Source organism: Lepeophtheirus salmonis, chromosome 2 (assembly GCF_016086655.4).
Source record: "Lepeophtheirus salmonis chromosome 2, UVic_Lsal_1.4, whole genome shotgun sequence".
Taxonomy (NCBI): Eukaryota; Metazoa; Arthropoda; class Copepoda; order Siphonostomatoida; family Caligidae; genus Lepeophtheirus; species Lepeophtheirus salmonis.
In genome coordinates, this window is record NC_052132.2 from 2,077,377 (window position 1) to 2,101,645 (window position 24,269).

Here is a 24,269-nt window from a genome sequence, read left to right on the forward strand (position 1 = left end):
TCAACAAACTTAAAGGAAAGATGAACGAGACAAAAAAATCTAACGCCCAATTTTTATCTGGATACGCTAATGCAGAGTCTAATTTTGTCAATGAAGTTTTGTTGTAACTGTTTTTGTTGTAAACTGAACATGAAAATTGATTCAATTCGTTCTGAAATATCTGTTACTAGAAAATTAGCCGACGAATTTTAATCCTTGAATGAAGGAAAGAATGTGTTGCACTTGATACCATCAATATTTGCAAGTTCAAAATTCAAGCTTAAAATATGGAAAGAGATTACCATTTTTGATAAAATAATAGCAATAAAAATGTTTTTGTAATTTTAAATATGTATATTTTTATCATAAAACAGTATTAATTGATTTAAAAAATCAAGTCCTCTAAAATAATATCATGAAAATTAATAAGTCGTTTTTAAATTAACTATATAGATTAAAATCAAAGTAATAAAAAATTGATACAAATAATTCAGTATTTGAAAAATGAATTATTTATTAGTTTATTTTGATAATATTAATAAAAATGTATACAAAAAAAACCAAAAAAAGAGTAAAATTGTAAGATCTTACATAGAAATAATTATATTTTTCTTTTTTCTTAAAGTACTTTATATCCTAGCTGAAGTTATAAAATAGATCTTATATTTCAATATTAAAAAAAAGCCTCTCAAAAAGGTCCTTTTTGATAGATTTTTGATCAATTAAGCCTTTAAAATTTATTAAAGATTTTAAATTTAATTAACTAGCTAGATTGCTTTAGATTAATTTACAATAATATTTCTAGTGCAAAAAAGAAAACACTTAAAAACTATCATTCAATCAATTATATTGGATATAGAAAGCATTCAAATAATTGTTTTCATTAACTTATAATTAAATAATTATTAATTTTAGTATCTTTTATTATTAACGATGATTCAATTTTCTCACCATAACATTATTGCCTTCGACATTTTCTAAAAACTATTTTTTTAGCTGAAATATAGGTCATGAAATATTCACTTTGCGAACATAACCATAAATTTCATGCAGGAAAGTCTTATATTTGCGACAAGTGATGGAAGGCCGTTTCAAAACAAAATCTCCATTCTTTCTATCAGTATGCACATTTTTCGATACTTCCTTACTAATGAAAATAAATTTAAAAATCCTGCAAGTACCCTAGAATGCTCTGTTTGCAACAAGAGATATGAATCCAAATATTATGGAATGGATGACTCTGACATTCGGTCAAAGGTCGTAAATCCCATGGATACTATTGACAAATCCCCTAAAAGCACACAATTTAAATGTAAGAAGTGTGAATAAATATTATCCTCTGAAACCGTCCTCAACAGAGATATTTACACGCACGGAAATAATAAACTTGTCTATCTTTGCTCGTTGGAAGAATGTCTAAGATTTTATTGCTTTAAAAGTAATCCAACTCAGCATATTATAACATATAACAACAATAAAAGAATAAATTGCAGGCAAGGCTTTTGAAACTTTGTATCCAAAGCCGAATTATGTATGAAAGGTTAGGGATCAACAATCTTAAAGGAAAGATGAACAAGACAAAAAAATCTAACGCCCAATTTTTATTTGGATACTCTAATGCAGAGTCTAATTTTGTCAATGAAGTTTTGTTGTAACTGTTTTTGTTGTAAACTGAATATGAAAATTGATTCAATTCGTTCTGAAATATCTGTTACTAGAAAATTAGCCGACGAATTTTAATCCTTGAATGAAGGAAAGAATGTGTTGCACTTGATACCATCAATATTTGCAAGTTCAAAATTCAAGCTTAAAATATGGAAAGAGATTACCATTTTTGATAAAATAATAGCAATAAAAATGTTTTTGTAATTTTAAATATGTATATTTTTATCATAAAACAGTATTAATTGATTTAAAAAATCAAGTCCTCTAAAATAATATCATGAAAATTAATAATAACTGGTTCAATCTTCGGAGAGTCTGGTGTTGGTAAAAGTTAGTTTCAATTTATTATCCTTGAGCAGGCGGTGCTGCAGTTGTTCCAGGACATTGGCAAGTTATTCTTTTAGTCCAAAACCAATTTCCAACGGTTACTGTAAATACTTTTCCAGGAGTAGTACATTGACTTGGTGCATACATCTAATATGTTACATTTAAAAGTGATAAAAATCTGTTGTTATACAAAAGAAAATGTGTTACTTACATTGCACCAAAAGTTTCCTAAGAAGAATCCCTCGGTCTCCTAAAAACCAAGAATTATAAAATATAATTTACTTTGAATAAAATTTATATGCTTGTCAGTATATATTGCATAAATAACTTACTGGAACAGATGACAAGACCACGACACAAAGGAGAAGAGCTGAAATGATAGTTTGTACCTTCATCTTTTCACTTTATAGGTTTTGAAAATAAAACTGATATTGGATCCTAAATTACAGATCTTTTTATACTATTTACTAGTTTTAATAAGTAACAATTGGTCGATGGGTATACAAATGTTTGTAATTTTTGTATGTTTATGAATGAAAATTCAACAACAAAATTAACAGAAATGATATATTTATTCAATATTTATATAATAATTCAATAATATAGTCTTAATTAAATACTATCTATGTGATTTACGACCTCTGACCATGTTTCTATGAAATCATTCTACAATATTCGCATGCATATAATTCATTATGGGTCTCATTGTATATTAAGGAAGTTGAATGGTTTGGCAATTTTTGCATGAGTGGGGAAGTATAAATAAATTTACACTCTAATGGAGAGAAAGAAGATATGTTTGGAAAATGCCTTACATCATTTACCACAACAATGCAGGAATTTCCTGCATTGTATTTATGTTTATGTTTGCCTAGTGAATAATTCATGGTGAATGTTTCTCAACAGTCAGGCTAAGAGAACTTACCTTGACAACGTCGGTGTACAGATGAGATTAATGATTTATTAAAATAAAATGTTCATTTCTAGTATAGTCTTTCGAACAGTCACAGCAATTGAAAGGCCTATCTTCAAAATGTACATGCATCTGATTATTTAATCGACTCCGACGAGAAAACTACATTCCATATCCAGGATGAGTACCTTCGAGAACAAATTTGCCATTATGTTAAATGGGATTCCGAATTCATTCATTTCTTGTTCTAAGGATATATCTTTTATCATCACTTATATTAATAAGTCTTCATAGACACGTCCCATTAACTTAGTCTATTCACTTAAAAAATTACAAATACTTGAATTTCATTCAATTTCAACAACCATTCATTTTTTACAAGGTGCTACAAATATTTTGGTGATTTCTTCAAATTTAAACCTTCATTTTCAAATATATATTTAATTTTATAGGGAGATATGACATTAAATTAATAATTCAATTTGAATGGAATTGCAATATTATATATTTTCTGAAGCCAAACTTGAGAACAAATATGTGAAATTACTTTTTATATTTTATAAATATCTGGCCCGTGAACACAAAAATAAGTTATGATAATTTTTTTAATGATAATTATTATCAAATAATTGTTAGAGCGAATTTTAATTCAATCAATCGTCACATTTAGAATACTTATTAGAAAAAGAGGTTAAGAAACGCCAACTGGAAAATACACTACGTTAGTGTTGTAAAACCTTTGCTAGCGAATAAAGTAATAATGTCGTAGACAATTACTTCAACATCCAACAGCATTATGTCCCACTGCATGAAACCCATATTTAATTGTGTTATTTATGCCGTGGAACACGAATATAATCATTAAAACTTTCAAGCTTTACAGTTTGGCATATAAAGTCGTTTTTTAAATTAACTATATAGATCAAAATCAAAGTAATAAAAAATTGATACAAATAATTCAGTATTTGAAAAATGAATTATTTATTAGTTTATTTTGATAATATTAATAAAAATGTATAAAAAAAAACCCAAAAATCGAGTAAAATTGTAAGATCTTACATAGAAATAATTATATTTTTCTTTTTTCTTAAAGTACTTTATATCCTAGCTGAAGTTATAAAATAGATCTTATATTTCAATATTAAAAAAAAACCTCTCAAAAAGGTCCTTTTTGATAGATTTTTGATCAATTAAGCCTTTAAAATTTATTAAAGATTTTAAATTTAATTAACTAGTTAGATTGCTTTAGATTAATTTACAATAATATTTCTAGTGCAAAAAAGAAAACACTTAAAAACTATCATTCAATCAATTATTTTGGATATAGAAAGCATTCAAATAATTGTTTTAATTAACTTATAATTAAATAATTATTAATTTTAGTATCTTTTATTATTAACGATGATTCAATTTTCTCACCATAACATTATTGCCTTTGACATTTTCTAAAAACTATTTTTTTAGCTGAAATATAAGTCATGAAATATTCACTTTGCGAACATAACCATAAATTTCATGCAGGAAAGTCTTATATTTGCGACAAGTGATGGAAGGCCCTTTCAAAACAAAATCTCCATTCTTTCCATCAGTATGCACATTTTTCGATACTTCCTTACTAATGAAAATAAATTTAAAAATCCTGCAAGTACCCTAGAATGCTCTGTTTGCAACAAGAGATATGAATCCAAATATTATGGAATGGATGACTTTGACACTTGGTCAAAGGTCGTATATCCCATGGATACTATTGACAAATCCACTAAAAGCACACAATTTAAATGTAAGAAGTGTGAATAAATATTATCCTCTGAAACCGTCCTCAACAGAGATATTTACACGCACGGAAATAATAAACTTGTCTATCTTTGCTCGTTGGAAGAATGTCTAAGATTTTATTGCTTTAAAAGTAATCCAACTCAGCATATTATAACATATAACAACAGTAAAAGAATAAATTGCAGGCAAGGCTTTTGAAACTTTGTATCCAAAGCCGAATTATGTATGAAAGGTTAGGGATCAACAATCTTAAAGGAAAGATGAACGAGACAAAAAAATCTAACGCCTAATTTTTATCTGGATACTCTAATGCAGAGTCTAATTTTGTCAATGAAGTTTTGTTGTAACTGTTTTTGTTGTTTACTGAACATGAAAATTGATTCAATTCGTTCTGAAATATCTGTTACTAGAAAATTAGCCGACGAATTTTAATCCTTGAATGAAGGAAAGAATGTGTTGCACTTTATACCATCAATATTTGCAAGTTCAAAATTCAAGCTTAAAATATGGAAAGAGATTACCATTTTTGATAAAATAATAGCAATAAAAATGTTTTTGTAATTTTAAATATGTATATTCTTATCATAAAACAGCCTTAATTAATTTAAAAAATCAAGTCCTCTAAAATAATATCATGAAAATTAATAATAACTGGTTCAATCTTCGGAGAGTCTGGTGTTGGTAAAAGTTAGTTTCAATTTATTATCCTTGAGCAGGAGGTGCTGCAGTTGTTCCAGGACATTGGCAAGTTATCCTTTTAGTCCAAAACCAATTTCCAACGGTTATTGTAAATACTTTTCCAGGAGTAGTACATTGACTTGGTGCATACATCTAATATGTTACATTTAAAAGTGATAAAAATCTGTTGTTATACAAAAAGAAAATGTGTTACTTACATTGCACCAAAAGTTTCCTAAGAAGAATCCCTCGGTCTCCTAAAAACCAAAAATTATAAAATATTATTTACTTTGAATAAAATTTATATGCTTGTCAGTATATATTGCATAAATAACTTACTGGAACAGATGACAAGACCACGACACAGAGGAGAAGAGCTGAAATGATAGTTTGTACCTTCATCTTTTCACTTTATAGGTTTTGAAAATAAAACTGATATTGGATCCTAAATTACAGATCTTTTTATACTATTTACAAGTTTTAATAAGTAACAATTGGTCAATGGGTATACAAATGTTAATAATTTTTGTATGTTTATGAATGAAAATTCAACAACAAAATTAATAGAAATGATATATTTATTCAATAATATAGTAGATAGCAATTAATTAAATAGTATTCCTGTGATTTACGACCTCTGACCAAGTTTTAAAGCTAGCCTTTCTATAATATTTGCATGCGTATAATCATTATGGGCCACTTGGACAAACAGAGTTCATTAGGGAACTTGTAGGATTTGCCAAATTTTTTGCATGATTGAAGAAGTATGGAAAAATGTGTATACTGAGGGAGAGAAAAGAAATAATGTTTGGAAAGGGCCTTCCATAATTTATAACAAATGTTGTACTTTCTAACAACATAATTTATGTTTATGTTTGCCTAGAGAATATTTCATGATAAATGTTTCTCAAAAGTAAGGGTAGTCAAATGTCCGACTCCAATAATTTTTATTTTTTTTTACTTTTAATAATAATATTATTTTTAAAAAGAAGTTGTGAAATTTTGAGGCAGCTCATATTCCCAAATAATCCTTTTGACGTCATATAAGTGGATATTAACTGCCCTTAACGACATTTTTATTGAATATTTTTACTCGTGAAAGTATGGAAAAGTACATAAATTACTGAAAATTTACTTGTGATTATCTTTGGGAAGCAGACAAAATTCATGTAAACTTCAGTTCAGATGAAAGGTAGATTATCATTAATCAAGGTATTTCTTACCTCACAACAAATAAAAAACATATTTTTTTTAAAAGTCTTGTTAGATGCCCAATCATTTTGTTTCTATTCCAGATAAAATCTTAATTTTATTATTAAATTCATACAAAGTCCTAATTAACAAATATATCGAAATTTCAAATTTAGTCTCAAATTTGGTAATACTCTATTGCCAAAGGTTATCTTTATCGTACATATATATAAAAAAGACAATCTGGTTCGAATTCCAGTTATTTCACTTCTATTATTTTATTGTAAAGGAAACATATCATTTCCGAACTTTTTATAGCTAATAAAAATTGACTCTGGAGAATTAGTAAGGGGAGAAACAAAGTGCCCACTTGAAAATATGCAAATGGAAATGCTCATCAAACCGAAAAAAATAATTATCACAATCAAGAAAAATATATTTCATTTATATAAACTACTGATCAGTACTAACTGTCACAAACTTTTCCTATTAAAATATGTGCATTTTTAGCGTATATTTTCTTCAAATCTCATTTCAGCAATATTCTTATATCATGCAGATTGTCAGATTAAATGAATGCCTCCATATTTTATCTATAGTATTTGAGATACAAGCAGTAATTTTTTCTTCGCAGGTGTTTCACAATTAATTAAATCACAGTTCTAATAAACATTAATTCTCCATTAGGCAAACAATTTGTAAGTTATTGATGTAGAGGATAGAAAAAATATACTAATAAATTTGTTAAGCCCTATACATAATATGGAGTGTAGGAATATTGATTCAACTCAACAATAAAAATTTGGAATTACTATTGTTCAAAATTAAAGTTGATCTGAAATAAAAAATTATAACTGCAAATTAGAATTATTTCTAAAAAAATATGCACACATATTTCAATAATTGCATTAATGAATTATGTTCCGGTAGTGAAGTGGTTGTCAATGTAGATAAAATGTTGCAGTCAATGTACATGATTTAAAAAAAGCGAGATCCGTAGGTTTAAAAAAAATTAACCTGTACAAAATTAACGCATATAATTCCTTTGGCATCATTTATTATCTTTGGATAGAGAAAATTTTCATTGTTGTTGATAAATTAGTTATCTTTCTGACATTACATTAAAACAGATTGATTTTACATAGAAAAATACTTTGCTTTAGGAAGTAAAAAATGATGCTAACCTCAAACTTCAATGCTTAAGAAAGAGCAAACGAAATATTTTCAAAACTTTGAAGCTCATGAAAATTAACAGAAACCAAACAAAACGGTCAGAATAACATTAAAATCATTCGGGAGAGTATTTGGCAAAATCCAGAGGGGATCTTCTGTAAAAGGCAGTAAAGCTAGGCATGGCCAAAACAACAATGAACAAATCTGAAGAACGACCTGAAGAGACGGCTCCTTTCAGTAAAAAACTAAGAAAAAAGAATCAACCGAAGCAAGAAACTCCTCAGTCAGTTGAATTTGTGCAAGACTTCTAACATTATCTTTTGTGATGAGAAAGTTTTTTTTTGTTGAAGCTAAATAGAACTCTCAAAATTATCAGGTTACAATTAAAAGATCTGATGGGCCCCGTAGAATCAATCGGATGCGAAAACAAATTTTGAGATGGTCTGGGGAACCATCAGCAGATCCGTTTAGACACCTCTATTCTTTGTAATCTCTCGAAGAAAAATTTTACACCTTAGTCTACGAAAATAACATCCTGGAGAAAGGTCTTCTTCCATAGGCAAATTTTCACTTCAAAGAAGAGACTTGGACCGTCCAACAAGATGGTCCTTCTTCTCATACACATAATATGACACAAGTTTGGTTCAAAACTCATTTCCCTAGCTTTTGGAGCCGTGAATTTTGGCCTTCATCCAGTCTGGATTTGAACCCGATGAATTTTGGAATCTAGTCCATTTTGGGCGACAGGGTGTATAAAAAACCTCATTTAAGTTTCACTGAAAGCCTCCCCAATTCAAGAATGGGACAACATTTTCATGGAGATGGTCCGTTCCTGCCGTGGCTCTTTTCCTAAGAGACTCAAGGCTGTAATTTCGGCAAAAAAATACAATTTTCTATTATTTTTTTTTCTCAATTATTTCCGAGATAGTATTCATGTAAAAATTTATTATCTAATAATAAAGGGTTTTTCAATAGACACGCTTACACTTTACGTTGATAGATTTCAAAAACGACGTCATATTTTTTATTGTTTCATTGACAGCTGTGCTCAGAAATAATTGTAGTTTTATCATGGAGCAGTACACACTCGAGCAACGCTTGTAAATTATTAAAATTTATTTGAAAAGTGGTGAGTCTTTGATCCAAACTTTAAGAGCGTTAGCGCCAATTTATGGTGAACCTAATTGACCTGCAAAATCAACAATTCAACGTTTGGTGGAAAAATTTGAGCCCACATACACGCTACATGTGCCAGTGAGCCAAAGAAATGCAAGAAGTGTAAAAATTCAATTCAAGATGACCCAAATTTATCTCTTACGCGCCGTTCTCAATGGTTGGGCATCTCTGTGACATCGTTGTGGCGAATTTTGCAAAAAGATCTTGGCCTACACCCGTATAAGACACAAGAATTGAAGCCGCTTGACCACTTCAAACATCGGGAATTCGTAAAATGGGCTGAAAGAAAAATCGAAAATGATCCTGATTTTCAACGTAAAATCATCTTCAGCGATCATATACAAGCAAAATATGCGCTATTGGGCCGGGAAAAACCAACACATGATTCATGAGGCGCTACAACATCCCTAAAAAAATTACTATTCGGTGTGGTTTCAACAAGACGGTGCCACTTCACACACAGCAAATGTTACAATCGATATACTGAAGAGTAAGTTTAGTGAGCGTCTTATCTACAGAAATGGACCAGTTAATTGGCCGCCTTGCTCGTGCAATTTAACGCCTCTAAACTATTTTGTTTGGGGTCACGTGAAAGCCCTGGTCTACACCAATAATCCGTCGACGTTAGAAGAGCTCAGAACAAATATTCAACACGAAATTGCTGGAGTTTCAGCCAATTTATACGGAAAAGTAGTCGAAAATTGGGTTCAACGATTGGACTTCGTAAAACGTGCACGTGGCGGTCATTCAAACGACATCAAATTTTATTCATAAATTAACTAGAATGTATTTTAACGGCAAATAAAGAAATAGTTGATATTCCAAACCGTTTTCGTTTTATCAAAAAAAAAAAGTGTGAGCACTATTAATGAAAAACCCTATATAAATAAAAAATAACATACAATGATTTATTTTAGAGTATTTAGGGTTCCCTGTAGATAAAATTTTTAGTTAGATTTAATAACAAAAGTAATGGATCTAAACTTACTATCTAAATTAAATTAAAAAATAATAAGAAAGAGGTAGTACATCGACTGAAGCAGAAAAAATGAAATGAAATTTCCACCAACCATTTGGCGTACCCAATAATCCCAAGTAAAGTATGCAATATTTAGTATCAAATCTTTTTATAGATAATTTTTAAGCAAGTTTTACGTCTTGAAAATCTGGACTTGCGTTCAAGTTGAGGCTCAAGTCTTGAGTCAATACATTTTTTTTTTTGTTTTGAAGTAGGGCTAAAAACAAAAAAACATCCTCCACCTGCACTATTCTTTTAGGACCAAAGTTATTGTAAGATTCGACAAATCATCATCAATTTCTATCAAGCAAATTATTCTTATTAACCGTTTTGGAGATATTACAAATTGTACTTGAAGTAGCCCAAATAGATTGTCACAATAAACAATGAGAAATTTATAGATTTTATTTTGAGGGTAATGTTGGGTCAATAAAAGTCTGTAAATCATATATAAGTTCTTAAATACAGTTAATATACTTGGGAATCGTAAGTCATCCTACAAATTTGGATACACAGCTCAAATACGTCTATGAATATTATCAAGCTTGGATCCGCTCACCCTTTTTCCGTTCGTTCATTTTCAAAAAGTTTTCGTTCCTTGTTCATTCCTTTACTTTTTTCCTCTCCATTCGATCATTTTTCCGTTCATTTTTAAGTTAAAAAAAAACATAGAAGAAGTAAGGTTTGGGGTGACGATAAAGATTAATTTTCCCACGACTACAAGGCAACAAATCCAATAAATTCGGAGCTTTTATAAATTGACCATATTAATGGTCATAAGAAAACTCAAAACATCTAGAAAAGTTATATCTGTATGATGCAACTTTTCTAGATGAATAAAAAAAACTCAAAAAATAGGAAAGTAAACTTTCATAAGAGTTTTAATTAATCGATTTGACACGGTGAAAGCATGAGTAAAAAAATTTATCGAGCTAAGTTGCCCATAACTATGGTTGCTATTAAAAGATTAGATATCATCTTTTTAAAAATCAATGTCGTAACATCACAAAGTTTGTAAGCACCTACATTTCTTAACAAAATTATTATAACACCAAATTTTAATGATAACTTATTTGGAAGCATTCTAGGTAAAATTTTCTTTGATACCTACCTTCTTTAAATTATCAAATTAGTTCGGTGCTTTAAAAATCATAAAGGTTTCAGACCGGGTTAGGACTTCCAAACCGAAACCCAACACTAATATATCTAATATTTTTTTAGTATTTACATATATATTAATAATGTGTACATGTAAATATTTTCTACAAGACAAAAATGAGGTGAATATCTTTAAATGAAGATTGACAGTACTTGGGATGTGGATAATTAAATTATGTATCAATGATGTAATCTTTTACTATTTTAATACAAATAATGATTAAGAAGTACTTTAATTTATTTTAATGAATAAAAAGCCCACTTAGTTACAAAAAGATAACAGGAAATAATAAACTTCTTGTGGGATCGGTAAAACTGAATATTCCCACGACTACATGGTAACAAATCCAGTAAAGTCAGACTTGTAAATATAAATGCACTAGAGTCCTAACAGCATAGCACTGAAAATACATAATCTGAGATAAATCTCTTCAGGCACCAAAAAAATCATACCTGACATATTATTTATAAGTATCCCCATTAATGTTAAATAACTTGACACTACATTGATCCCCTTGTCTTAAATTATATGCAAATTTTAATAAAATATTTAGCAATAAGAATAAGAAATGAATGGGTATGTAGAAAATTCTTACCTTTGCACTCTTACCTAACCTAGAATACCTATTTCCTAAACAACTATTCCATAGTGAAGTGATTTGCCATTGGTGTGATATAAGATAGTTCATAGAAACTAATCAATGAACACACAAAAGCAGGTTAATAATTTTTTATATTAATTAATTTTATTTAAGGGGCCCCCAAAGGTATTTACATCCATAATGAAGAAGAAAAAAAGTAGTAATCTCTGTAAACAAATAGTTACATAACGACCCCTTAGAAACAATAAAAAATGAACGCCGTTCATTTTTTTCCTGTTTATCGTTCATTTTTCCCCCTTTCATCGTTCATTCGTTCTAAAATGAACGGAAAGCGTGAACTCCGTTCATTTTTTCCGTCAATATCCAAGCTTGAATATCATTAGCTTGTACCTACGTAGCTATGAAGCAAAAAGATAAATTGAGATATTTTAATTGTCTTGATTATTGTGCAATATCATTTTATATTGACGCACCAAGTATGTAAAATCACATAAAAGTACATCAAATTTTTATCCGATGAAATATAATTCTTATGGAAAATAAAGAATATCAAAATTCATATCAACTGTAATTTCATCACTTTTTATAATTACATTAATTTCTACAATAAAAATATACTTTGGAAGACATCTCCTCCTACATTTAGAACTTTTGACTTTTTGTAAGGAAGTCTGTTAGTTGTAAAATAAAATTCAAGTATATGCAATTTTGAAATACATCAAATATGTAAATTTTCTATCATAAAACAGTGTTAGTAAATAATATAATTTTCAAGTCCTCTACAATGCGAAATAATACTAAAATGTTTCTATCGTCGACTAGTCTGATGTTGGTAGAAGTTAGGTTATGTTGTAGCAGGTGCCGCTATAGTTGGTGCTACTCCAGGACCTTTGGCAAGTGAGAGTGTAAATCCCTCACAAACTTTAAACAGTTACTGAAAATACTTTTCCAGGGGTAGTACATTGACTTGGTGCATACATCTAAAAATGTTTTGCGATATTCTAAAACATATGTAAGGGATTAATGTGGTGTTTAATTCCGTAATTCCCAATCAAAGCGCCTGAGACATTATTCAAATATGCTATAGTATACGAGTACCTATCTATTTTGTTTTATGAAATCAATACAATTTTTATCAATAATTTCATCGTATACACATTTTGTCTGTAATTAATGTAAAACTATGAAAAAGACTCATATACAGGGAGCGGGGATCAAATTGTCGCCAAAATATTTTTCTACAAAAAACAACACAAAATATACATTTTTTAACTTTTTTATTGAAAATCAAAACTATGATGAGCATATAGGTATAGAGTAGCCATTCATTCGATATAATCCCCGTTGGCATTAATAACGGCCTCAATACGGCCTCTGACCCGGCTGTAGTCTCTTCTGACCATCTTGTCCATGTTGCCAAATACCTCCTTGATGGAGTCCATCAGGCTGGCCTTGGTGCTATGGGGATGTCTGTTGGTATGTCTGTCGACATATCCCCAGACAAAATAGTCCAAAGGATTAAGATCGGGAGAGTTCGGAGGCCACAAATCCTTGGTTACGACGTCATAACAGTTCTCGGTTAACCACTGCATGGAGATTTTGGACACATGGCAGGGTGCTGAGTCCTGTTGCCACACCCAGGGCCTGTCTCCGGCCACCCCTTGGATCCAGGGCAGAACCACCTTCTCCATAACATCCAGGTATACCTCTGTATTGACCTTTAGACCCGTTTCAAACATGTGGGGAGGCATAACATGACTTTCACTGCTGACCGCCGCGAACACCATGACCATTGCAGGGAACTTGGTCTTCATTACCTTCCTCACATGGCTGGTGCAGGTGGCTATCCACCCGTTGTTCTGCTTGTTGGCCTTCTGATCTTGACAGAAATTCTTTTCATCAGAGAAAAACCACAGCATCCCGGGCTGCTTTGGGTGCTTGAGCTTGTTGAGCAATTTTGTTGACTTTATCAGCCTGTTGTCCTTTGCCGTCTGGGCCAAGATCTGACCCGCCTGCGTCTTGTAGCTCCTGCACCTTAAATCGTCAGATACACAGTCCCTTATTGTTTTCTCATAGCAGCCTAGATCCCTCGCCATGGCCTTCATGGACCTGGTAGGGTCATCCTCAACCATCTTCTTCACCTTGTCGACAAAGTCAGGGTCCCTGACCTTCCTGTCGGCGCCCTCCTCCTTGGGTGCCCTCTTTATGGTGGCATCAACATCCCAGGTGTCCTCTAGCTTCTTACGGATACGCTGAACAGTCCGTAAATTCACTTCTTAGGTTGAAGCAATCGTTGAATTGTAGATTTCACCTCCATTATTAACCAATGCCATAACTACGGCGGACCTCGAAAGCTCCTCGTTCCACTTATAGCTCTTTATCTCCTTATATGATGACTGCATGATGCTAACTGAACTACGTATACACAGCTGACGAGAATAGCTTTCCTATTTGGTAACCGGTTTTTTATTTGATAATGTCATCTTCAAGTTATCAAGGTTTAAAGTAGGCGGCAATCTGATCCCCGCTCCCTGTATATAAGTACCAATTTTTTAATGTTTGATAAACAAAATGAATAATACCGTTTATAATAAAAAATATATTTACTGAATGTATTTTTAATAATGCCACAGTGTTATCTCACTTACACAAAAATATACTCTATATTTTGTTGTCAGCTGTAGTTGTTTCTACGTCTTTCTCTAAATCTGTGTTCTAAACCTTAATTGGTTAAATTATAGTTACTTCTTGCTAAGCCTTGAACCCTGCTTAATATTTATTGAATCATATTTACATAATTGAGAAGAATTGTCATAGAATTGGCTATCTAGCAACTTATTTTTGGGCCTTTTTCCCATTGTTTATTTTCATGGAAATGCCTGATACAACAAAGGTGATCTGTGATCTATCTACCCTATTGTTAATGTATTTGGCAATTGAAAAAATGATAGACTTTGCTCATAATGAACCAGGCGTAGAGTCTCATCCCCACCAAGGGGATTTTGAAACATTTTCGAGTCTAGGGATTTCTTTTGTAAATAAATATATATTTGAAGAAGACGTATCATATGAAACAGATAGACCATAAGAAAATAGCTTAACATTTTACGCTCAAACAAAAGTCCTATGTGCTTTAGTCTTCTTATGAAACAAAAATGGTACTTTTTAAAATAAAATTCAAGTATATGCAATTTTGAAATACATCAAATATGTATATTTTATTATCATAAAACAGTGTTAGTAAATAAACTAATTTTCAAGTCCTCTATAATATCTTACTGCGAAATAATACTAAGCTGCTTCTATCTTCGGAGAGTCTGGTGTTGGTAAAAGTTAGTTTCAATATCATTATCCTTTAGTAGGTGGTGCTGTAGTTGCTCCAGGGCATTGGCAAGTTATTCTTTTAGTAAAAAACCAATATGCAATAGTTACTGTGAAGACTCTTCCAGGGGTAGTACATTGACTTGGTGCAAAGACCTAACATGTTACAATTAATAAGTAATAAAAGTTTGTTGTTATACAAAAAGAAAATGTGTTACTTACATTGCACCAATAGTTTCCTAAGAAGAATCCCTCGGTCTCCTAATAACCAAAAATTAAAAAAAATCATTTACATGGATATGCTTGTGAATATATAATATTGTTTGAATAACTTACAGGAACAGATGACAAGACCAAAGCACAGAGGAAAAAAACTGAAATAATACTTTGTACCTTCATGTTTTGACTATGTTAGTTTTAAAATCAAACTGATACAGATATCCTAAATTCCTTTTCTTTTTATAATATTTCCCAGTTTTGATTCGTATTATTTCTTCAAAAGGTGAACAATTGCTATTTATCTTCTTATTGCACTGTACATATTTTCTGATGTTTTAAAACATATGTAAGCCATTTATTATGTACTTAATTCAGGACTTCCCATATAGAGCGCTTTAGGAAGTTATTCAAGTACACTGCAATTTTCTAGGTAATGAAAAAAGTTTCGTTTAATTAAGTAAATAAGTTCTTTTATGAATAGTTCTATCGATTAAATTTTTGTATGTAATGAGTGAAAAATTATCAGAATATTAATATATGTATATCAATATTTTGATAATTTATTCATGTGTGATAGACAAAATGAAAAATACAATTTTTCATAGATGTATTTTATGTTATTCTAATGTATTGTTAACCTCTCTATCTCCTGGTAAATTTTCGAAGTGACCTCAGATATATTTATATATTTACTGGTTAAGGATAAATTAAAATAAAACTGGCTAAATCACCATATCTCTATTAAACTTACACTATTCAGGGGCAGCCACAAGGGTTGGGCTAGAAGGGCTGGAGCCGCCACCAAAAACATTATTTTTTTGCTTTTTACTAAAAAATTTCATCCCTGATTTTTTTAATTTAATTTAATGTTAGAAATTTAATTTAATTCTCCATTTTTTTCTAAAAAATTTAATTTTCTGTAAATAGCTAGGGGTTTTTGAAATTTTTGTTCAAGAAATTTTATACTAGAAATATTTTTCATTTTCCTAATTTTTTTCCAAAAAAATTAATTTTCTATGAATAGATTTTTGAAATTTTCTTCAAAAAATTTAATTTTCAAATTTTCTTGCAAAAACATTTATATTTGAAGTATCATTCAATTTTTCAAATTTTATTATTCAAAAAGTTTTATAATTCTTGAAACTCCTAGGTATAAAATGTTTTTATACCTTTCTCTGATCATATCTCTTAGTCTTATTGTAGATGTATCTTTCGGAAAAACAATGACAGACTTGGTTCATGAAACAGGCAGAGTGTTATCTACAGAAAGGATATTGTCATTTGGGTAAACATTTTCTGATCTTGGGATTTCGGGAAATAGGAAATATTATTTCTATCATCTAAGATTCTGATGTGGGTAGAAGTCAGTTTATGTAAAATGAACTTCCAGCTGCAATTACTCTTGGTGCACCTATTGTAGCTGTTCCAGGACATTGACAATTGATTGTTCTAGTAATAAATAAAAAAAATACCCAAGTTTTGCTATTAAGAGTTATGCCCCAGGAGTATTACAATGAATTGGAGCTAGTAACCATTTTTTTACATTGCATATAGATTTGATAACTTAAATATTTGTTTTAATTGTCTTTTGTAATATGGCAAGAGTTTCAAGTTTATACTGTGTGAGATTGATAGTTCTTTCCCTCAGTTTCACTGGATTCTACCCTTATCTGGAAAAAAATATAGTCAGATAACAAATTGGCTTTCCTTTTCAACCATAATTACATACATTTTTCGGAATCCAGCAAAAATGAGTTCACAGATAGGAATAAGGCAACGGGTATCTCAGGTCTGGATACTGATTTTTTTTTTTGGGGTGGGGGGGGGAAGAAGATCAATCAAGTCAAGCAGCTTCTTAACTACATAAATGAAATATTCTTTATAAGATCATTGGAAGAGGTTAATCAGATCTTCAGATCAAAGTATCCTGCTGTTTAGATCATGTGCCTCAGCGTTTGATGACAAGATGATGTAACATATTTCTTCGAGCACAAGCCAAAGCCTACAACAAGTATTTATCGAGTTCGATTGACCAATGGGATACGTCTCCACCAAATACATCTCCAATTCACAAAAGTTTTTCCTTGACAACCTTGCTCCTTTCTAGGGCAACTCCATCTGATGCCATCCTCATCTGAAGAATTGGTCCCAGCACCAGGTATATGTGCATGGATAGTTTTCTCCTTCAACAATTTGCATGAACTCATGCGATATCAGCGACCTTAAGCGATCTATAGTTATTTATATCTGGTTCTACTAATAATGTATCTAATGCAGATACATTTAAAAAATGGAACTATTTCATAAATTGTTTGTGAGATTCATCTGAACGGATCAGTTTGAAAAAGATGAAGAATACATGGTTAAAATGAATTTATTTCATTCATAAACAAATATATCTGCAAACAATTTATAAGCTATTTAGCAACAAAATATTACAAATTAAGTTGTTGTTGGAGCAGCAGTAGTTGTAATCACTGGTACTCCTGGGCATTGGCATTTTATAGTTTTTGTCCAAAACCAATTACTTACTATTATTGTAAATACTTGTCCTGGGCTTGTGCATTGACCTGCTGAATAGAGCTATAGATGTGTAAAGTATATTAAAAAATATACTATGGATTTTTTTATTCAATTTAGTTACTTACACTACAATAATAGCCTCCAAAAAAGAAAGCATCCGTTTCCTACTCAAATATAAGTAAAATACAAAAAATAAATTGATATTGAAGTTAAGCAGATTTTTAATTGTATATTTACTGGAACAAATGAAGAAACCAGAGTTAAAAATATAAGTACTGAAATAATTTTCTGAGACTTCATATTTTCCTTCGATTAGTTTTGCAAACTTATCTGATGGATAAATTAATTGACTTATATACATGTTCATACATATATATGCAAGTGTTAAAAATTATTGATTTATGATGACATTTTGAAAAATCCTTCAACTCCTTTTATTCTTGAAACCTAGACTTGAACACTACAAAAATATATTTTATGAGAAATTGCTCTTCTGAGTCATTATACTTCTTGTTGGTATTAATCACTACATATGAATATGTAGTAGCACTTATTGATCGGCCATGAATAATATTTTTGACAAATGTAAAAAATTTACAGCATTATTCATTTACTGATTAATCGAATTCTCTCTTTTGCATCATCAAATTATTTGCATTCTAGAAGGGGGCAAGTTGACACTGTATTGATTAACCAAAAACATTAGTAGACTAGTAGTGTTATCTTCTGTAGATTTATCCGCCGAAATATACATGAATACATTTCAAATAATCTAATAAACCAATGCACTTATATCTACATATATAAGAGGGTCGTTTGAAAAGTCCAAGAGATGACAGTACTGGTATGTATCGATGTTATGTTTAACTAGCACCATCTATCGTAAGAACACACATCAACTTTCAGCCATATCATTCAATTTCTTTCTGTTTGGCATTCGTTTAAATGAAGGAAGTGGAGTGATTTTCAAAAAATGAAGGAAAAAAAAGCTTGATAAACATAATGGGGAATCTACACTTTTGATTAGAACATTTCATAACTGGTTTCAAAATTTTCAGAGTGGTCATATGGGAACAACTGCCGCTGAACGTTCTGAACACTCTATTGAGGTTACTACTCTAGCAATCATGGATAAAACCCATGATTTGGTGATGGATGACAGAAAAGTGAAGGTGTGTGAGATAATTACTCCTGGGGCATCTCGAGTTGGAACCTTATTTCCATTAATTTTGTGACCACAACTGCTGGTTCATTGTTGTGATGGGAAATCATTTTTTTGTTGGTCAATCTTGGTTTCTTTTTTTGCCGCTCGCTTTTCAAACCGTCCAATAACGATGAATAATATTCACCTGTGATAGTTGTACCCTTTTCCAGATATTCGATGATGATTATTCCTTGCGAATCCAAAAGAGAGCCGCCATAATCTTCCTGGACCGATCTGGCCGAAAGTTGGTTTGTATTATTAGTCTCAGTCCACTCCACTTCAGTCCTCCAGTCTCATATAAACTTATAAAGTTCGTTCCTTGATGGCATTACTCAATTTTTTTATTAGTTATTTAATCCGCTGTAGTAATTAGAGTCCCAAGGACCAACTGTTTAAAGGAAATGGGCTCTAGCTTCCTCCAAATTATGGCATTTTTGCTTTTTAATATAAATTTTTTCGTCATTGGGGCAAATTATACTGCAGAGTAAAAAATTTAATATTTGAAATTTTATTACAAAAAGTTTAACTTTATGTGAAAAGTTATGGGTTTTTGAAATATTTTTCCAAAAGATTTAATATTTAAAATTTAATTTTTTAAATGTTTTTCCAAAATATTCTGGTACATACACCCCCCTCCCCAAATAAAAGCTGATTGATCTTGAGTAAACTCTTGTTTAGTTTTAAACGGTTCCTTATTATCAAATCCAATGCTGCTAGATACATATAAAGACTTATTTGAATATTTTTTCCATTCAAACTATTTTTGACGAGAATAAAGAAATATATACGAATTTAAAAGATCCTTTTTATTAAATAAAGTTACGATCAATTTTTAAATGATAGCTAGAGTTCAATTACATACAAGAATAAGTGAGAATTTATAAGTAGATTATACTCAAATTCAAAATTAAAGGCGTTGGTTTGTTATTTAGCATTGAATGTAAATAAAAATTATTCAATATCATTTTGTGATATTAAATAAACGACTCAGTTTTCCTCTCCATATTAACCCTTCGCAGGTGGCGGCGCTTTAGTAGGAGGTGGTGGATTTCCAGGACATTTGCATGTAATAGTTTTACTCCAAAATATATTACCTACACTCACAGTAAACACTTTTCCTGGAGAGCCCGGACATTGAGATGGTGAATAGAGCTAAAAGATTATCGTATTATGTACAAATGTATTTAAAAAAATCAGCATATAAAAAAGATCTTTTTACTTACATTACACCAAAAATTACCAAAGAGTGCATCAGTTTCCTGAAAATAAATCCACAGTTTTGATAGATATGTAAAAATATATTACTATTAAAACTTACGGAAGGTAAATTGAGACCGACTAGAAGTACAGCCAACACAAGTATTTGAATTTTCATATTTCCACTTGAGCTAAACTGATAAGAATGGAATGATTTTGATTGCTTTTAGTTTGTATTTAAATATTCTTTTTTTCTGCAAGTGCTCAAAAATAACCCCTTCATTAAGATGAACTTTCTGCTTGTCTGTCCCTATAAATACCTAGTATTAAATTTAATAAAAAATGTCAAATTGTTTAAAAAACACCTTAATTATCATTTGAAATATAAAATGACAACTGTCTCTGTGATTTGAAAATTGAATAACTTATTCCAATATTAGAAAAGAGAGTCTAATAAATAATAATTAGGACTTTGAATCTACAAAAATATAAATGTATAATAGTTTATTTGAGAAAAAAAATGGAAATATAAATACCATTAGCCCTTTTAATGGAGTTTTAAACAAGCTTCGTTTATCTTTTTACAATAAAATTTTATATTTGAATTTTTTTTAAATATAAGGACTTCAATAAAATTTTATATTTGAATTTTTTCAATTTTGAAAATTAATTTTATATTTGAATTTTTTTCAATTGATTTAATTTTTCAATTAATAAAATTGAATTTATTTCGAATAACTATCGTTTATTGAAATTTTTATTCAAAAAATTGCATATTTGAAATATAATTTTTAAAATTTTTCTGAATAACTATGGATTTTTGAATTTTTTTGCCCACAAATTTAATATTTGAAATTTTTTTCGAAAAAATTTGATTTTTTGTGAGTAAATGTGAATTTTTGATTATTTTTTTCCTAAAAATAGAGTTCCTTGAGAGTAACTATCAATTTTAGAAAAAAAAATAATATTTTAGATTCTTTTAAAAATAAATTGTAAAAATACAGTTTTTATTAAATTATGTAATTTCAATATCAATCCTAGTAGAATGCCCTTTTTTAAAATTTGACTATTTTAATATAATAAATAAGCGTATTTTCAATAAAAATATGGCAAATGATTGAATGATGGGATTTTGAAATTACTAAGGTTAGTAAAAATACAGGGTTAGACCATCATATAATCGGGCTTGCTAGAAGTTTTAATGTGATGTATTCTACCGACTGTTGGGCAAGATAGAGAGTTTTGACAAATCATGCAACCAATTATATTCTTTGACGTCGCTATTAAAAAGCATGGTGAAAGTCAAACATTAGTCGTCCACGCGTTTTGGTTTGATCTTATATTTCTATTAACCTTGGAACTTACGGGTATATTTAGAGTTGAGTCCACCGTATCAGTATCGGAGACATTTGTTCTGATCTTTTACGTCATGCCATCCGAAAAAAAGCGAGGAATGTAAAAAAAAAGTTGTTTGATTTTGTAGCTCTAGGAAATCCTTAATAGTAATACACGTAGTACTCACACTTTGATAAATGATTTGATGCATCTCGTATGACTTATGTACTTCTCAATAAAAGTGCGACACAAAGTCATAACATTACTTATTAGATTTAAAAAAATCCAAGATAAGATTTCTTGTTTTCCAAGGTTTTTCAAGTTTGTTTACCACAAAAATTGGTCTCTTTTATTTTAAACTGTCATCTTGCTAAAAATACTAAACCAGGATCAAATTTATGAATCCGTACTTTCTAACTCAAATATGTTTATTCGTATAATTTTAACTCTCATGGCTGTTGCTCGGATCAAGTAATGCATTAATTAATAATTTATATTATTGGATCGGATATCATTTTAACATCCGCCCATATATAGTTCAAATATGAGTCCCCATAAGAAAGAAGATTTGACATTATTTGTGGCACATCCAATCATCGTCTAAAATGATTCCTTAGCATCCTCATTACAAGATTCAAGAAGTGACTTGGGGTCTTAAAATCGTGTAACCTCTCTAATGTGTATTTTTATTGCTTATGCATTTCAATCTTGTCTCATTAAGGGCTTAAAAATAAAGGCTTGGGCTTGGTAAGATCTGGCTTGTATACATCACTACCTTTTATGATACAAGTCATGGAAGGGACACAACACATGAAAACCTACTCGTACATCTGTTAGTTTTGACATGACAAATAAATTATACATTTTACAACATTTTGACTAACGATAAAAATCTTTTTTTTTCCACGTAAATCACCTATAATTATAATTTCAATTGAACAGTTTACAGAATTTTGTGATGTATCATTTTAAAGATAACAAAATTTTATATCATACACGCACGTAAACAACTGTGGATTTTATTTAAAAAATCATGATTTGATTTGTTATTCTTCAATTTCTACCTTTAAGTCATAGTACTTGATAATTAAGAGCAAAAAATTTGAATACTATTAGATGACATATCTGTTTATGTAAAATAAATTATAGTAATGAAATATTATGTGGGCAACTTTGGTGACTGGGCTCGGCTAAAAGTGACGTCGACAACACCTTTTATGTACAACGACAACGGTAACTGCTTTCAACAACAACCAAGGCCAACAGGCTAAAATGAGGCCATAAATTGTCAACTTGGCCAAAGTATAATACATAATTTGGCCACCCTTCTCCCAAGACTGCCCCCCCCTCTATTATGACATTTGTTGTCATTAGAGAAGTAGTGGGTGGCCATGTCCGAAGTTTTTATCAAGAAGTGCTACGGTGCCTTCAATCCCAGGGTGGAGGCCAAAGCAAATCATTTTGAACAATAGAAAGATATATCAATAAAGAACTCTGGGATGATAGGAATGTATTTTCTAAAAAAAAATAAAAAGAAGTATAATTTTTTTTAAATTATGAGATAAAGATACATAGAACGATATCATTTTCATTTACTAAGAGTGCAAAATGGGATGGGAGCAGACGAAAAGGCTATTAAGAAGAAGGTAAAAAAAGGGATGTTGGACAACCGGAGATTGTAGGCTCAAAAATAAATAAAAACTACCGATGCAGTTTATTGATGTCCCTTGACATCAACTAAAATCAAAGTTCAATTCTATTTCAATATATTTTGAGTCAATTATAGGCTGTGGATTCAATTTTTGGGATGAGTTAAGATATTTATAATTTCTAACTAAAGCTGAAAACCTTATTTTGATTCAATAGAGTTATATTGGCCCCGATATGGTCTTTCAAATAAAGTATATGAATTTCGTATCCCTTATTTTGACATTTTGGCTACTTCGAGTACAATTTGTAGCGCCCCCAAAGGGTTAATAACAATAATTTCTTAATAGAAATCGACAATAATTTGTCAAAAAATACGAATGCAATCCATATTCAGTTCTGAAAAAAAAAAAATCTATCTTACTTTTCTCTTGACGGGCTGCATATTTATTTATTAAATAATAATAAAATATCCAAATTTTGTGAACATTCTAATTTAAATTGAAGATTTAATGAAGTTTTTGTTTATTAGTAATTTTTTGTCCAGAGACAATCTTTGAAGATGGATATTTAAAAAGATCCTGCTTAATTTTTAGGTAAACTTATATATGTATAATTGTATACATGAAAAACTGATTACTTTTTTATACTTTAAAAGAAAACTTTTTCTCTTTTCGAGTGACTTTAAATTCGTTTAGCAATGCTACGCTATTTTGTAGACAAAAGTAATTTCTTTATTTCTTAATACGTACATTGTTCATAGCCTCTACTTTTCCCATAAATTTTTATTGAATTTTCGAAAATATGGAGCCTAATACTAACCTAATATTTAAAAAAGAGTCATGGTAAAACCCGACGATATATAGCATATTGATAACAGGAATGGGATATTATACAAATTCCACAAAAGGTCGGTGGCTATGTTAAACATATTTGTCCTATTCTTTTCTTTTTTAAATTTGGTTGAAAAAAAAAAAATTATTATCATTTCTTAGATCAAAAATATGTATTTGAAATACACCAGGGAACACAGTCCACCCTAAATAAACAGTCGATGATATAAACATATCTCTGGATGCCTATAATTAATGTGACTGCGTTGTTATTTCTTCGATCAAAAATGCCTTTTTTCAAGCATACACATAAGCTTATCCTTACTAATATAGA

At 30.1% G+C, this 24,269-nt stretch overlaps 1 protein-coding gene and 2 long non-coding RNA genes across 4 annotated transcripts in view; 1 reads left to right on the top strand and 2 right to left on the bottom strand.

The window, feature by feature from the left end:
- Nucleotides 1-24,269, top strand: part of LOC121132604 (twitchin) — a 51,835-nt gene that overhangs the window by 11,618 nt on the left and 15,948 nt on the right. The window lies entirely within an intron of this gene.
- Nucleotides 14,173-15,527, bottom strand: LOC139907689 (uncharacterized). Its single transcript, XR_011784416.1, has 4 exons — nucleotides 15,314-15,527; nucleotides 15,200-15,238; nucleotides 14,305-15,133; nucleotides 14,173-14,187 (listed from the first exon to the last, which is right to left on the bottom strand). It is a non-coding gene; the product is annotated as an uncharacterized lncRNA (long non-coding RNA).
- Nucleotides 17,555-19,564, bottom strand: LOC121132605 (uncharacterized). Its single transcript, XR_005869379.2, has 3 exons — nucleotides 17,957-19,564; nucleotides 17,845-17,883; nucleotides 17,555-17,779 (listed from the first exon to the last, which is right to left on the bottom strand). It is a non-coding gene; the product is annotated as an uncharacterized lncRNA (long non-coding RNA).